Here is a 14643-nt window from a genome sequence, read left to right as displayed (position 1 = left end):
TGTTACTTTGTTATCATATATATCGGTTTAATATTTAGTGCAGTAGTAATTTCATTCTTGTGTTTGTTGCTTATTATCACAGGTGATCCTGACAGTGGAAGTGTAGGACTCCTACTATCTGATGTTGGAGTACCTGTAGGCTCTGAAGATTATGGTGACCAAACAGAGGCAGAGTCAGAGGATTGCAAAGGTTGACTCTTGCAATGAGGTTATGAAGCACACATCCCTGTATTTCCTTCAAACAGTCAGTATGCCAATGCATATCCATTGCACTGAGCCAGTAGATATTGGACAGGTTAAGAGTGACACACTTGATGAGGGTAGTGTGGTTGCTACAGCTTCAGGGTCAGTTGACTCTGTCTGTAGCCAAAGTGTGGGTGAGGTGTCATGAAGAAGGGTTGGTTAAGGTGCTCATAGGAGGCCTGTTGTCCTGCCTCCACCTGATCCTAGTATGTCATTACGTGCAACTCAACTTATGTTTATGGCCATCATGGAGGCAGAGGCACATTCCGCTATGGCCTCCGGGGACATGCTTAGGATTCTAGATGTGGGACAGGCTGATGTGCATGACTGCTGCCACTGTATGACTAAATCAGATGAATGATACAATGGAACAAGCAATGTCTGTGATGGAATGTCTGCTAGGAGGGGAACAGCATCTAAGTGGCTGTAGGTCAGCAACATCATCTACCGTTAGCCAATGTGGCCATGCACAATCCTGCTCCCATAGTGGCACTACTTCCACTTCAGTGGTTGAGGTGTTTGCACTAACACATGATAGGCCATGGTGTCATGGACCTGGGTGTAGTCATGAGGAGAGCTCATCCAGCAGTGATCAGTCACATTCAGGGAGCACCAGCACATCTAACCTTGAGCATGGACATGCCAGTGCAACTCCTGGCAGAACAACTTCTTGTGGTTGGGGATGACAACGATGAACTATTACCTCTACCATGTACAGCTCACACCTGTATAACATACCAGGATGTAGAGCTAGCACACAGCTTGGCTGTGCTAATGCACACACTCACACATTTCACATCAAGTGCCCATACACACACACACACACACACACACACACACACACACACACACACACACACACACACACACACACACACACAAAACAGGTATATGAGGCATTCGTGAAGCTTTCAGGATATTCTATTTCAGTGGCATTTTCATAATTAGCCTCATTTCTGAATGCCTTTCTTATTTGCACACACTCACTACATTTTGTGTCAGCCTTGGCCTCCTGCATTCCCTCCTGGCACACACACAACACCCTGTGCAAATGATGCTAACTGTGCCATATCCTTGTTCCTATCTTTTGGATTTGTGGATATGTATCTATTTTTTCTGATGCGCAGGGTGCATAATTAACTGACTGTTTAGTATATGTATTTTTGATGCTATTTTGAAACTTTTACTGATTTTTACAACCTTTTTACTGTTGTGATTTCTACCTTGAAAGTATTGATACATCAGTGAGGCTTATTACTCCACCTGTGAGAATACAGGGAAAATTAGACTTTGAACTGCTTTTTTTCTATTGTGTGTATATTCCATGAGTGAGGCATGTTAGCTGATAAATGCCAGAAATCTATTGACATAAATCAATCCTGTCATGTATTAATGCCATTGTGGGACAACTCACTCATATTCTACTTAGGTACATTTTCTCCTAACAGTATGCAAGTATCTGCCACTCATTTGTGTTCTTATCCATTTATTTTCCTGTTCCAAGTTCAACACTTACCTTAATAGTTCTGCAGTTACAACTGTTATAATTCATTGCTGACTCTGTGTGATGCTAGCAGTACACATCCATTACATGGGTAAGTAAATGTTGCAAGCATTGCCTGGCATCAATTTTACTATATATATATGCATGTAGGACGATAGTAGTACACCTTAGATGGTCAGTGTGTGCTCTATCCATTACCTTTTGATCAGGGTGAGGGCATATTGTGCTCACCTCCATCCACCTACACTCACATCAGCTGGTGGTCCTCCTCTGATTTGTCACCTGGGTGTGGCTGTGGTGACTTAGCCAGTGGTGCTGGAATGGTGCTCCTTCCTCTTGGTGTTCCTGTTGCAGGTGTTTTCCCAGGATAATATTGTGAAGGATAGCACAGACATTAATAATTTCAGCACAAGTACTGGGATTGTAGTGCAGGCTCCTTCCCAATGTATCTAGGCACCAAGGTCGTGACTTCAGCAGCCCAAACATAAACTATATAATATTTCTTGTTTGAGCATGTGCCTCATTATAGCATTCCTGTTTGGGTGCTTCTTCATTTCTGATGGTCGTCATTAGCCATGGTTTGAATGCATCCCCTACATACCCCATTACATGGCCTTATGCGATATCTGTCCTTGGAAACCTCTAGTACATTTGTAAGCTGTGCTATATATGAGAGTCATAGTAACTGCTGGGGTTGCCAGCACACACATTCAGCATGATTCCCTAAGCATTGTACATGACTTGGCAGTTAATACAGTGAAAGCCCTTTCTGTTTATGTAGACCCTTCCTTGTTTCCCCAGTAGTGCTTTGATTGCAATGTTCTTGTAGTCTGTGGCACACAAAACCTTAGGAAAGTGTGCTATGGGGTAGAAATCCTGCAAAGTTCTAATTCTACCCTTGGGGGTACAGTGAAAATGTATATTGTCAGTGGTATGCTGTAGCATAGCATTCAAAAACTGATGTAGGATCCAGGTGCTAATGCCTGTGACACCCCCAGCATAATCCCTGTTGGCCCCCATAAGGTTCCTGTAGCTAATATTCTAAGTGCTGCACATACCTTTGTCTCCACTGGGATTGGCTTTCCTCAATTAGCCCTTGCTGTCAGTTGAGGATGATAGAGGTTATAGAGTTCCTTGACCGTGTCTCTATCCACCCTGTAGTACTCTGTTATTTCCACCTCATGCACACCATGAAAAGTTAAATGGGGTCTACACACCCTTTTCCTTCTTACCTGAGGTCTATCAGCAGCAGTATAGACCTGAGCCTGTTGCACATACACATGCAGAAGCCCAACAGCAGCCCCTAACATTCTTTCCTTCTAGTGCAGTTTCTATGTGTTGTATTCCAACAGGTTTTGGAATTTGAGGCAAATAGCTGCAGTAAGTGCACCTGATTACTTTATAGATTCTTGAATAGGTCTGCCATTTTATACTTGTTGATTAGCATACAGTTCAGCTGCTTATGTTGTAATTAGCATGCCATGATGGTTTCTGTGTTTATGCGGCTCTGCACACCATGCAGAGCTGCCTACTGAATATAAGTCTGCATGCTGTCATGTATGCATCTCATTTTGATTTCTATTTTTTCACTTTTAAGATCATGTTGCCTGCATTTATTTATATATTACTCATTATTTGAGGAGAAGGTACTATTTAGTACTGTAGCTTTCCAAACTGCTAGTATCCATTTTGGCCATTTCAGTTTACACATTACAATTTTGTGTATTATTATCGTTTCATATGGCTATAAATAGAGGCCCAGTAGCTGGAGGGTCTGCAAAATCAAAACCTAGAATGGTGGTGGTACTTCTTTTACAGGGCAAAAGATTTGGGAAACTGAATAATTCTACCAAGTGTGTGTGTGTGTGTGTGTGTGTGTGTGTGTGTGTGTGTGTGTGTGTGTGTGTGTGTGTGTGTGTGTGTGTGTGTGTATGTGTGTCTGTATGTGTATATATGTGCATTCATGAGGATTTTAAAATAAGATAAAGTCAGCATACTATTTACCCTCCTACACTATTCTCTAGTAACCATTTATATTGCATTACTGCTATTTTTCCTGGCACTTATTCCTTAGAGTTTCTTTTAATTCCCCCTCATTCTCAAATTCTCAGCCCAGTCTTCTCTGTCCCACCACACTTAGTTCTGCCTCACAATCCACTGCTGCTTGCATGTATTGTACTCCACAGTGCTTGCTAAAATCCTATCTTAGGCATTAAAATAAAGAAAATGCATTTAAAATATATCTACAATACAATATTACATGCAACAATGCATTTATTCTGACTATGTGGTCTGATTTACTATTTAAGATAAAATGCAACAGTCAATTTTGCTTTTTCATCTAATTATAGGCTCTCAGGTTCTTAAGTTAATAGGTATATACTAGTTTTAGGTTCATAGGTTCATAGGTAGGTACTAGGCTATTGGCCCTAGGACCTATACAAGTCTAGCCAAAAAGGCACCCTGGCTTTCGCCACCCAAGAAAATTATTTTACTGTGCCTCTGTCAAGCAAAACCACAGAAGTGATCCCTGGGGTGAATTCTTATTACCCATCCAATCATCAAGATTTTTCTTGAAGAGTGCTAATGAGGAGCTCTGTTTGACATAGATAGGTAGTCTGTTCCAGAGTATGGGAAGTCACTGGGACAGGAATCTATCCCTCCAGCATGTTCTGTTTATTGTGGTGACAAGGTTTAGGTCCCTAGAGCATGTAGCTCAGCGGGACTGGGATTTCTTTAAGTGGAGCATGTCCAACAGCTCTGGGTTTGACATAGCTTTGTATGTTAGGCAGACATCACCTCTGAGTAGGCGATATGCAATGGAGTAAAGCTGGAGTTTTTTGAGTCGGTCTGCGTAGGGCATCTGTTTGAAGCCAGTAATCCTCTTTGTGAGGTATTTCTGTGACCTTTCCAGCTGTTGTAGATGTCTTGTTAGGTACGTACCAAAAGGGGCATTGTACTCTATAATGGGTCTAAAGAGTGATGAGTAGAGGGGAACAATTACCTCTTTTTTTCTGGATGAGAAACCTTTTGTGATGAGGTGTGCCACATAGAAGGATTTTCTGACCACTGTGGTGATGTGATTATCAAAGGAGAGACTGCTGTCCACCTGTGTCCCAAGGTCTCTTATCACACTTTTGGTGTTAAGTAGACTACCACCTACATGGTAGTTCATGGGTACAGAGTTTTTACCAAAGGGGATGACAATGCACTTTTTGGCATTGAGCTTGAGACCATGGCTTTGACACCAGGCATCTGTCTCAGTGAGGCGCTTTTGTAGGATGTCCACATCATTAGGAGTTTTGATTATGGCTCCTAGTTTGCAGTCATCTGTGAATTTAGTTAGCCAAAGACCTTCTGTGTCAGCCTGTACTTCAGAGATGTACATACCAAACAGGAGAGGACCCAGGACTGAACTCTGTGGTACTCCATTTGTCACTGGTCTGAAGTCTGATTTGGAGTCTGCTACTTTCACAGTGTGGGTTCTGTCAGTAAGCCAGTTGGCAACCCATGTTGTGACATAGGGATTTATACCTAGTTTAGTGAGTTTATCTATAATTCTAGAGTGGGGGATGGTGTTGAACGCCTTGGTGAGATCTAGATAGGCTGTGTGAACCACCTTACCTTCATCTATAGCTTCGGTCACTGCTTCAAAGAACTCTATCAGATTTAGGAGACATGATCTGCCTTTTACAAACCCGAAATGTGTGGGGTCCATAGTTTGGAGATCTCCAGTGTCTTTGTTTATGAGTTCCATGATAATACATTCCATGGCCTTGCAGACCAGGCTCATCAGGCTAATGGGGCAGTAGTTCCTGGGGTCTTTTGTGCCCCCCCCCCCTTTGTGGAGAGAGATAACCATCATGGTGTGCCATTCAATGGGCACAAAGCCTGAGGTGAGGTTGTGATTGAACATGGTACTTAGGTGGGGTGCCAGTTCATTCTGTAGTTCGTGTAGAAGGCAGCCTGGGATGTTATCAGGTCCCATGGATGCTGTGTTCTTGGCTTTGGATAGTGAGGTTTTTACCTGTGCAGCCATGATTACACAAACTTTGCATTCTTCCGGTATAAAGATGGGCCCTTTAGGGGATGAGAGGGGGGTAAAGTTAGCACTGAACCTATCTGCCAGGATGTTGGCAATATCAGTTGGTTCTGTATATTTAGTGTCATTGTGCTATAACTCAGAGCAGATCTGAGTGTTACCATTGAGATTCTTGACATAGCTATAGAATACTTTGTGGTTGTCTTTAGAATCAGTGGCGATTTTGTTTTCATAACTAACTTTGGAGGAGTTTATGAGGGATCTCAGCTTCTTACTGAGGCTGACCAGGGAGTTCCTCCAATCATGGGATTTTACTCTTTTTTGCAAGAGTTTCTTTCTGATGTTGTAGAGTTTGTTTATGGCAGAAGACCACCAGATTGGCTTCCTTTTTTGGAGGCTAGCATCTTGGTTCTGTTAGGGATAGCATGATCCATGCACTCATGTAAGTGCTTAAAACGTGCATTTGTGTAGGATTCAGCAGTCGTACCTACATTGTCCTCCATTTTTTCAATGTTGTTTTATTATGTAAGCTGTGTGTTTTTTTTAACTCCCAGGTCAAGCCTGAACTGATCCCTGAGACAAGTGCACTACCCCAGTTAAATAAATAAATACATAGGTTGTTTGAAAGGCAGTTACCTTAGATGACTTGCACTAAAACACACTGCCATTTGCAGTGATAATGATGGAAAAAAGTCAGTTGTTCTAAGCCAAAGATGTAGCTTAGAAAGAGGTCAATGTGTATCACTAGTCTCTTTATGGAACTTGCAAGCCCATACCCAGGGCAGCGATGTGTATTCCCTGTATGTTACTGCTGCAAGGTTGCCTTTAGTGAACTGGTTAATGAATCAGATTTGTGTCTACTTTTTTACTTTAACTTGTTGGATACCAATGCTATCACTTGAGAGACTATCCCACTGTTGTCCATCAGAGCTATTTGGGAGTGGATCCAAGAACTATATAGCCATTGTTCTTCTCTCACTCAGCATGGCATTTAGTTGATGGAGATGAGATTCAAACTCCATCAGTGCCAACTTAGTTGTTACAATGAGTTTCAGGTCCTAGCGTCCTCTTGAGTTCCGTTCTCTGACGCAGCCAAAGCATCTTATATCCTGGCATGCAAAACCCAGTTAATTAGTGAAGTGACTTTTAATGGTTAATCATTTTTTTTGCATCTCAGGACCGCAAAATGCACAGTAGGTTTATGCCCCCAGGAGAGGGAAAACATAGCATAACTGACAATGCTCAGCATCATAAAAAAGAAAAGATGTGATTTTTTTTTTATTTCATCCTGAACAGCTTTATAACCCCAAAATAGTTTGAAATAAAAAATGAGGTACAGGAACCTTTTTATGTGTATTTTCCTTGGAAAAGAGCATTTACACGTGATAGGTAAAATAATGTAAGGGCAAGGGAAACAAATTCGTAAAAAAGTATCAAGAGATTTCATTCAACCATCACAAGATATTCATTGAGAAAGCTAGCTAGGTCTGAAATGCCACAGTGGGGAAGGAACTGATAAGACATGCTTTTTAAATATATCATAATAATAATAATAATAATAATAATAATAATAACAATAATGATAATAATAGTAATTCATGTATTTTTAAAATGTAATAGTGTAGAAATCATTCTGTAAAGAGGAAATACAGTCTAAGGAAAATAAATTTACCCCAGGGATTCATTAATAAGCATGAACACTATGTGCTGACACTAACACATTCATCCGTGTTTGCACAATGTGCAGCATTGCTCATTGATTATTTATTTATTTATTACTCTATTTGTTTTTGTTTACTAGTTCCAGTTAAACACAGAGTAGTTACATTTCTATTTACATTTATACACATAGAACGAGTGATTAAATAAAGCCAACCGTGGGTAAATCTTCATTATACAACACCACAGAGTTGGTTATTGCTATTATACAATGACATTATTTAAGAAAAAAAATACTTACTTTTCTTAAATAATGTCTTTGTATAATGCTTCCGTGGTGCCCTTCTGTCTTCTTCTGGTATCCTGGGGTTTTGTACTGCACATGCATATGGGACTTGTGTTCCCACGCTTACACAGTACATCAGTGCTGCGCTAAGGAAGCAACAGAAAAAGGAAGATCTCCATTTTGTTTTTAATCAAAAAAAAAAAAAAACAAGGAACTGAAAGACTTCTAACATTTGGGAGAGTGAGGATAGACAAAATAAAAGGATAATCAAGAAAGTTTCTTTAGTTTTGTAGAACGTACCTGATTATCCATTTATTTTTCTCTGCACCATCTCCCTCATTCATTTGAGGTCTTCCATTTTCCAATTTCATTAAAAAAGATAGAAAAGTAAAAAAATCATGCGATATACTAATGGAAAAAGCCGTTGGTATATTCTCGGATTTACAACAGGCACGCTGGTTGAGCTGACCAATCAGCATGCTCATTTTTTAATATGAATCGCCAGTCATTGTATAATCCTGTTTAACCAACTTGGAGATATAATTGTTGCTGATGTAGATCAGAACACCTCCACCTTTAGTCCCTGCCTGTTCTATAGTTAGTCTAAATGTGTGGAAGGCACTGTAACCTTCCACTGCTGGAATACTTTCTATGGCTTTAAATTAAGTATCGGTAATGGCACAGATGTCAACATTCTCTATAGGGAGGAGGGCTTGTAGGGTGTGGATTTGTTTGTTTAGGCTCCTAGCATTGAGCAGCAACACATTAAGGTTTCTTTTAATCTTTTTTGTTATGTTGGTAGTTTTCAAAAGTCAGTAAGGAATGTTTTAAAAGACTAAAATTACTGAAAACAGCTCTTACATCTAGGAACAAACTCCAAGTTATAAACCAATTTCTCTTCCTTTTCTAACTTACAGTATTGGGATGCTTGATTGGCCCCAAAAGGTATAGGATTAGTTGGACAGCAAAACAAGGAAAATGTTTCAAGTTTGTCGAATGATATATAAAATCAGAGTATACCAAGATTGTATATTCCTCTTTCTGAACTAAGTATGGGCCTTCTTGAAATTGATCCCATGCACATATCGGACTGTATACATATCTGGTGACCAGATCCAAACATAGTGAAAGTTTTAAAACATGAGGAGAACAAGTCTAAGATGACGTTTCTGGTCAGTTCAACAAAAGAATATCAGTGTGAAGCAGAAATGGAAATCAAACCAGAAGTAGACAGAAATCAATCAGTAACTGAATGTGCCAAAAAACAAAAGAAAGAATATAAGGAGAAGGATCAGATGAGAATGTAACAAATGTGGAAAATGCATAAATATAGTTGCAAGTATAGAAAACTCATAAGACATCCTCATGTCAATCAGAATCTAACACAGGAATGGTTAAGAAGAGGTGAATTTAAACCAAAAGATGAACAGGTAATACTAGCAGCCCAGGATAGCAGACAACTGCAGGTTCTGTAAAACAGAACTGGAAACACTTGCACATGTTGTTGCTGGGTGTGAAACACTAATGGCAGAGGGCCATACTGAAAGGCATAGTAATGTGGCAAGAATGTTGCCTTGGGGATTGTGCAAACATTACAGTATTGAAGTAGTTGCTAAGCACTGGAAATGTCACAGAGCATTATAGAAAATGATGAAGATCACATATTACTGACAGTTCAAAAATAGATGCAAGAAAACCAGATGTAAAAGTCCATGAAAAGAAGACAAAAATAGCATTGATTATTGAAATTGCTATATCCGAGGTTACAGTGTCTGATGTGCAGAGACAAAAAGTCATAAAATACTAGGATTTACAGGCAGAAATTAGAGCAATGTGGAAAAGGGGTCTACTTCAAATGATCAAAGTTTCAGAACTTTGAACATCATATGGTCGACAACCATCTAATCAAAGTTTTGAAACTTTGAATGTTCTGAATGGAGATCACTGTACATCACAGAATGGAATCTTTACCATTATACAATGACCCCCCATTAATATTCCAAAACGTGCACACTGATTGGTCAGTGTACACGTTGTAAATCAGACTTATACTAATGGAAAAAGGTCTGGACGCCCGGACTTTTTCCATTAGTATAAGTCTTTTTTTTTTTTTTTTACAGCAACGGAGAAAGCAAGATCTCCATTGCTTTTTAGAAAGTGTCTCGTTATGTTAAAGGAGTTTAACATAGCGAGACAGCTTTAGAAAAAGCACTGTTGCTTTTTTTAAAGCTGTCTCGCTATGTTAAACTCCTTTAACATAGCAAGACACTTTCTAAAAAGCAATGGAGATCTTGCTTTCTCCGTTGCTTCCACCCACAGCTCAAATATACTGCATAAGCATATGCATGCACAGTACATCAGAACTGCCGCAGAATACCAGACAGCTGCGGAAGGGCAGTAATGAGGCATTATACAATGCCATTATTTAAAAAAACTAAGTATTAAATAATGTTATTGTATAATAGCAATAAACCACTTCTGGGTGTGGGTAATGCTAGATTTACCCATGGTTGTCTTTGTTTGGCCACTCGGGCTTCGCCCTCGTGACCAAACCACGCCAACCATGGGTAAATCAACATTACCACCATGGTTATTGCTAAATTAATCTCACTGTAGTGTGATCTCGGAGTTGGTATATTTAATTAGCATGGGGGTGTGGGGGTGAAGGGAGGCTTGGCCCCCTGCAAAAATGTGAAAGTAAGCTTTTTTGCTTTTATTTTTTTATTTTATTTGATGGTTGATGTTTCAAACGTTCAGTCATATGGCCATTGACCATATGATGATTGAACTTCTGAAACTTCAATAATCTGAAGTAGACCAGGAAGAAGGATACCCAGACAGTTAAAATAGTAGTAGGAGCAATGGGTCTCTTAATTTACAGACATGTTTAGATATGCTAGTGATACATGTAATTCAGTATGACTTACAGAAGGAGTCAATTCTGGGCACATTGTGGGTGCTACAAAGAGCACTTTCATCTAACATCAGCAATTGAAACATTACTAATTTAATGAACTGTAATCATACTTTGACTAAGGAAGGAGGTCCATTCCTGTTACAATACTAGAAACATAAAAGACATGGAGTAATTAAACTGACTGAAGCCTCACTAAATTCCAGGGAAAGAGATATATAGTTTTAGGGAACCAGTAGTAATCCAAACAGTAATTAGATCAGTGAAAATAATGTTCTAACTAGACAGCTAAGCATGGAAGCAGAGCTTTAATTCTACTGAAACTGTCTTTGATAAAGATGCCTATTAGATGGTTTTAATAAAGCAGATTAATCTAAAGAAATAAAATATTTACATACAAAAAATACTTTACTTACAATAAGCAAGAGATTAATCAAATGTAAAACAGTTCTAACTTTTCTGTTGTGGAAGTATTCAAAAGTCAGGTTTCTTTTTTAAAAAAAAGTAAGCAGAAAGTGCTCCCATACCAATCAAGCCTTAATGGCCACACTACATTGCAGAGACAGCAATATATAGCTTTAAGAAAACAACAATGTATAGCCCAACCCCCCCCCCCCCCACACTTTGGATTTGTTTGACTTGGGCCTGTTTTGGCTTGACACACAGGTTGTAGATATATGGGAAAATCCATGTTATACCTTTATTAATGTCACAGTATTTTTGTCACTATTGCATAAATCACTCATATAGGTTATTACTGACATTCTGTATAGTTGATCAACAGTTTGTTTTACTGAAGTACAAAACATGAATATTAGGATAAGCATTTCTCTCTTCAGTACTTACCTTTGTTAGTGTTGCTGATAACGTTTTGTAGTCTGGTGTTACATATGTCTGATGCATACAGTAGCCAGCCAGTACATGGGTAACTAAAGGCTGATAAACTTGCATGCATCACCATTGTTATTTCTATGTGTTTAGCTGATTTTACTTTTAACTTTAGAGGTGAGTGTGTGCACTATTCTCTGTCTCTTAGCTAGGATCACAGCATATTGTACATGCCTCCATCTTACATGATCATCCCCAGCTGCTTTCTCCCTCTGACTCCGCCTACATCTGACATGACTATCCGCAGCTGCTGGTTCCTCCTTAAACTCCGCCTCCATTTGACAAGATCATCCCCAGCTGCTGGTTCTTCATCTGACTCCTCATCTGTGTCTGCTGGCTTTGCCTGTGGCTCTGGGAACTGTGGTCCTTGTCCTGGTTCTCCCTGCTGCAATTGTTTCCCCAGGAATGATATCATGTAATATTACACAGGGTCACGGTATTTTAGCAAAGGCAAGGCACCTCCATATGTACCTAGTAATCAGAAACTTGACATGAGCAGGCCAAAACATGCTTTATGATATTTCTAGTCTGAATGTGTGCATTATTGCAACCTTGCTCAATGAGGTTGTATGGGTTTCTCATGGGAATCATGAGCTAATGTCCTAGTGCACATCCTGCATCCCTGAGTAGCTGTTTTTGTTGAAAGTCTCTGCAAGAAAACCTTAAGTACAGGTCAGAGGTGTGCCATATGTGAGAGTTGATGAAATTGCCAGGATTACCAGCACACGTATTATGGATGATACATTGTACATTACAGACCACCTGACAGGTAATGGAGTAACAGACTTTTCTATTCATGTACCTCCTTCCCAGCTCACCAGTTGAAAGTTTTATTTAGGTTCATAGGTTCATAAGTTCATACTAGGCTATCTGCCCTGAGGCAATTATAAGCCTAGCCCGATTCTGTATGGCTTACGCCACCCCTTGATTTGAGTATACTGTGCCCTTTAGGGTTTAGTTTACTTTGCCTCTGTCTAATAGTGACACGGGAGTAATCCCTGGGACAAACCTACGATTCCCCATCCACCTATCGAGATTCTTCTTGAAGAGATTCATTGAGGTGCTCTGCCTCACATGAACTGGAATTCTATTCCAGAGCGAAGGGAGCCTTTGGGTTATGAACCTGTCCCTCCAGCAAGTTCTATTTATTTCTGTGCTGAGGTTCAAGTCCCTCGAGCATGTGGCTCTAAGGGATTTAGATTTACTGAGGTGGAGCATGTCCATTAATTCTGGATTTGACATAGCTTTGTATGTCAGGCATAGATCGCCTCGAAGTAGGCAGTATGCAACTGAGTAGAGCTGGAGTTTTTTTAACCGAGCAGCATATGGCATCTGTTTGATACCCTTGATCCTCTTGGTGAGATACTTTTGGGGTCTTTCTAATTGCTGCAGGTGTCAGGTAAGGTACATCCCAAAAGGGGCATTGTATTGTATGATGAGCCTGATGAGGGATGAATAAAGGGGCACGATTACCTCTCTTGATCTAGATGTGAAACCCTTCGTGATGAGGTGGGCTATGTAGAAGGTCTTTCTAACCACTTTGGCAATGTGGTTTTCAAAGGAGAGATTGCTATCAACTTGGGTGCCCAGGTCCCTAATAACTTTCTCTGTACTTAATGGATTTCTGCCTATGTGGTAATTTGTGGGCACATTGTTTTTGCCAAAGGGTATGACTATACATTTTTTGGCATTTAGCTTTAAACCATGGCGCTGGCACCAGTTATCTGTCTCTGTGAGACCTTTTTGAAGGATGTTTGTGTCAGCTGGAGAGTTGATTATGGCACCCAGTTTGCAGTCATCTGCGAACTTGGTGAGCCATAGTCCTCCCATCTTTGCCTGTACCTCAGAAAAGTATATACCGAACAAAAGTGGTCCCAGGACAGAACCCTGTGGGATGCCACTTGTGACTGGTTTCGAGTCTGACATGGCTCCAGCAACTTTCACTTTGTGGGTTCTGTCTTTGAGCCAGTTTGTGACCCATCTTGTGCCATAGGGGTTTATATTTAAGCTGGCTAGCTTATCTATGATGCCCGAGTGGGGTATTGTGTCAAATGCCTTTGCAAGGTCCAGATAGGCTGTGTGGACTACCTTCCCTTCATCTATGGCTTTGGTGACTGTTTCGAAGAAGTCAACCAGGTTCAAAAGGCAGGATCTGCCCTTGACAAAGCCGAACTGGGTAGGATCTAGTGTCTGTAGGTCCCCAATGTCTTTGTTTATGAGCTCCATGATGATCCTCTCCATAGCCTTGCAGACTAAGCTAGTCAGGCTTATGGGGCAATAGTTTCCAGGGTCCATAGAGGCTCCACCTTTGTGGAGTGGGACTACTGTTGCTGTACGCCATTCTGTGGGCACATATCCTGTAGTGAGGCTGAGATTGTATAGCTGTTTTATTTGAGGGATTAGTTCCTCTTGGAGTTCATGTAGGATGCAACCTGGGATGCCATCTGGTCCCATGGAAGCATTGTTTTTTGCTTTGGAGAGGGCAGCCTTCACCTGAGCATCAGAGATGTTTGGGAGGCAGCCCTCTGCTGGGATAGATACTTGCTCTTTTGGGGGGTGGAGAAGTTTGCACTGAACCTGTCTGCCAGGATATTGGCGATGCCTGTGGGTTCAGTGTATTTTTTGTAATTTAGAATCAACTCAGAACAAGTCTGGGAGTTGCATCCCAGGTTTCTAACATAACTGAAAAAAGCCTTATGATTGTCTTTGGTGTCCTGTGAAATTTTTCTCTCGAAGCTGGCCTTGGAGGATTTTATGAGGGATCGTAATTTTTTGCTAGTACTGATCAGAGATGCCTTCCCTATTAGGGATTTTGCTTTATCATGTAGTAGCTTCCTCCTTCTGTTGTACAGTTTATTTATGGCAGGGGTCCACCAGACTGGACGCCTGCCTTTGGATGATTGGGTCTTGGTTTTGTTTGGGATAGCATGATCCATGCATTCCTGGAGATGTCCGTAGAATGCGTTTATATAGGATTCTGCAGTTTAGGCCGTAGTTTCCACTGGCCCTGGGGCCTTGAAGGATTCCACTTCAGTTCTGAGAAGTGAAAAGTTTGCTTTTGAGAAGTTTTTCACTGTGGTTTTCTGGGCTGGGGGTGGGGTCGGGAT

Source organism: Protopterus annectens, chromosome 4.part0 (genome assembly GCF_019279795.1).
Source record: "Protopterus annectens isolate FY-2018-M chromosome 4.part0, PAN1.0, whole genome shotgun sequence".
Lineage (NCBI taxonomy): Eukaryota > Metazoa > Chordata > Ceratodontiformes > Protopteridae > Protopterus > Protopterus annectens.
Note: the sequence above shows the minus strand (reverse complement) of the source record.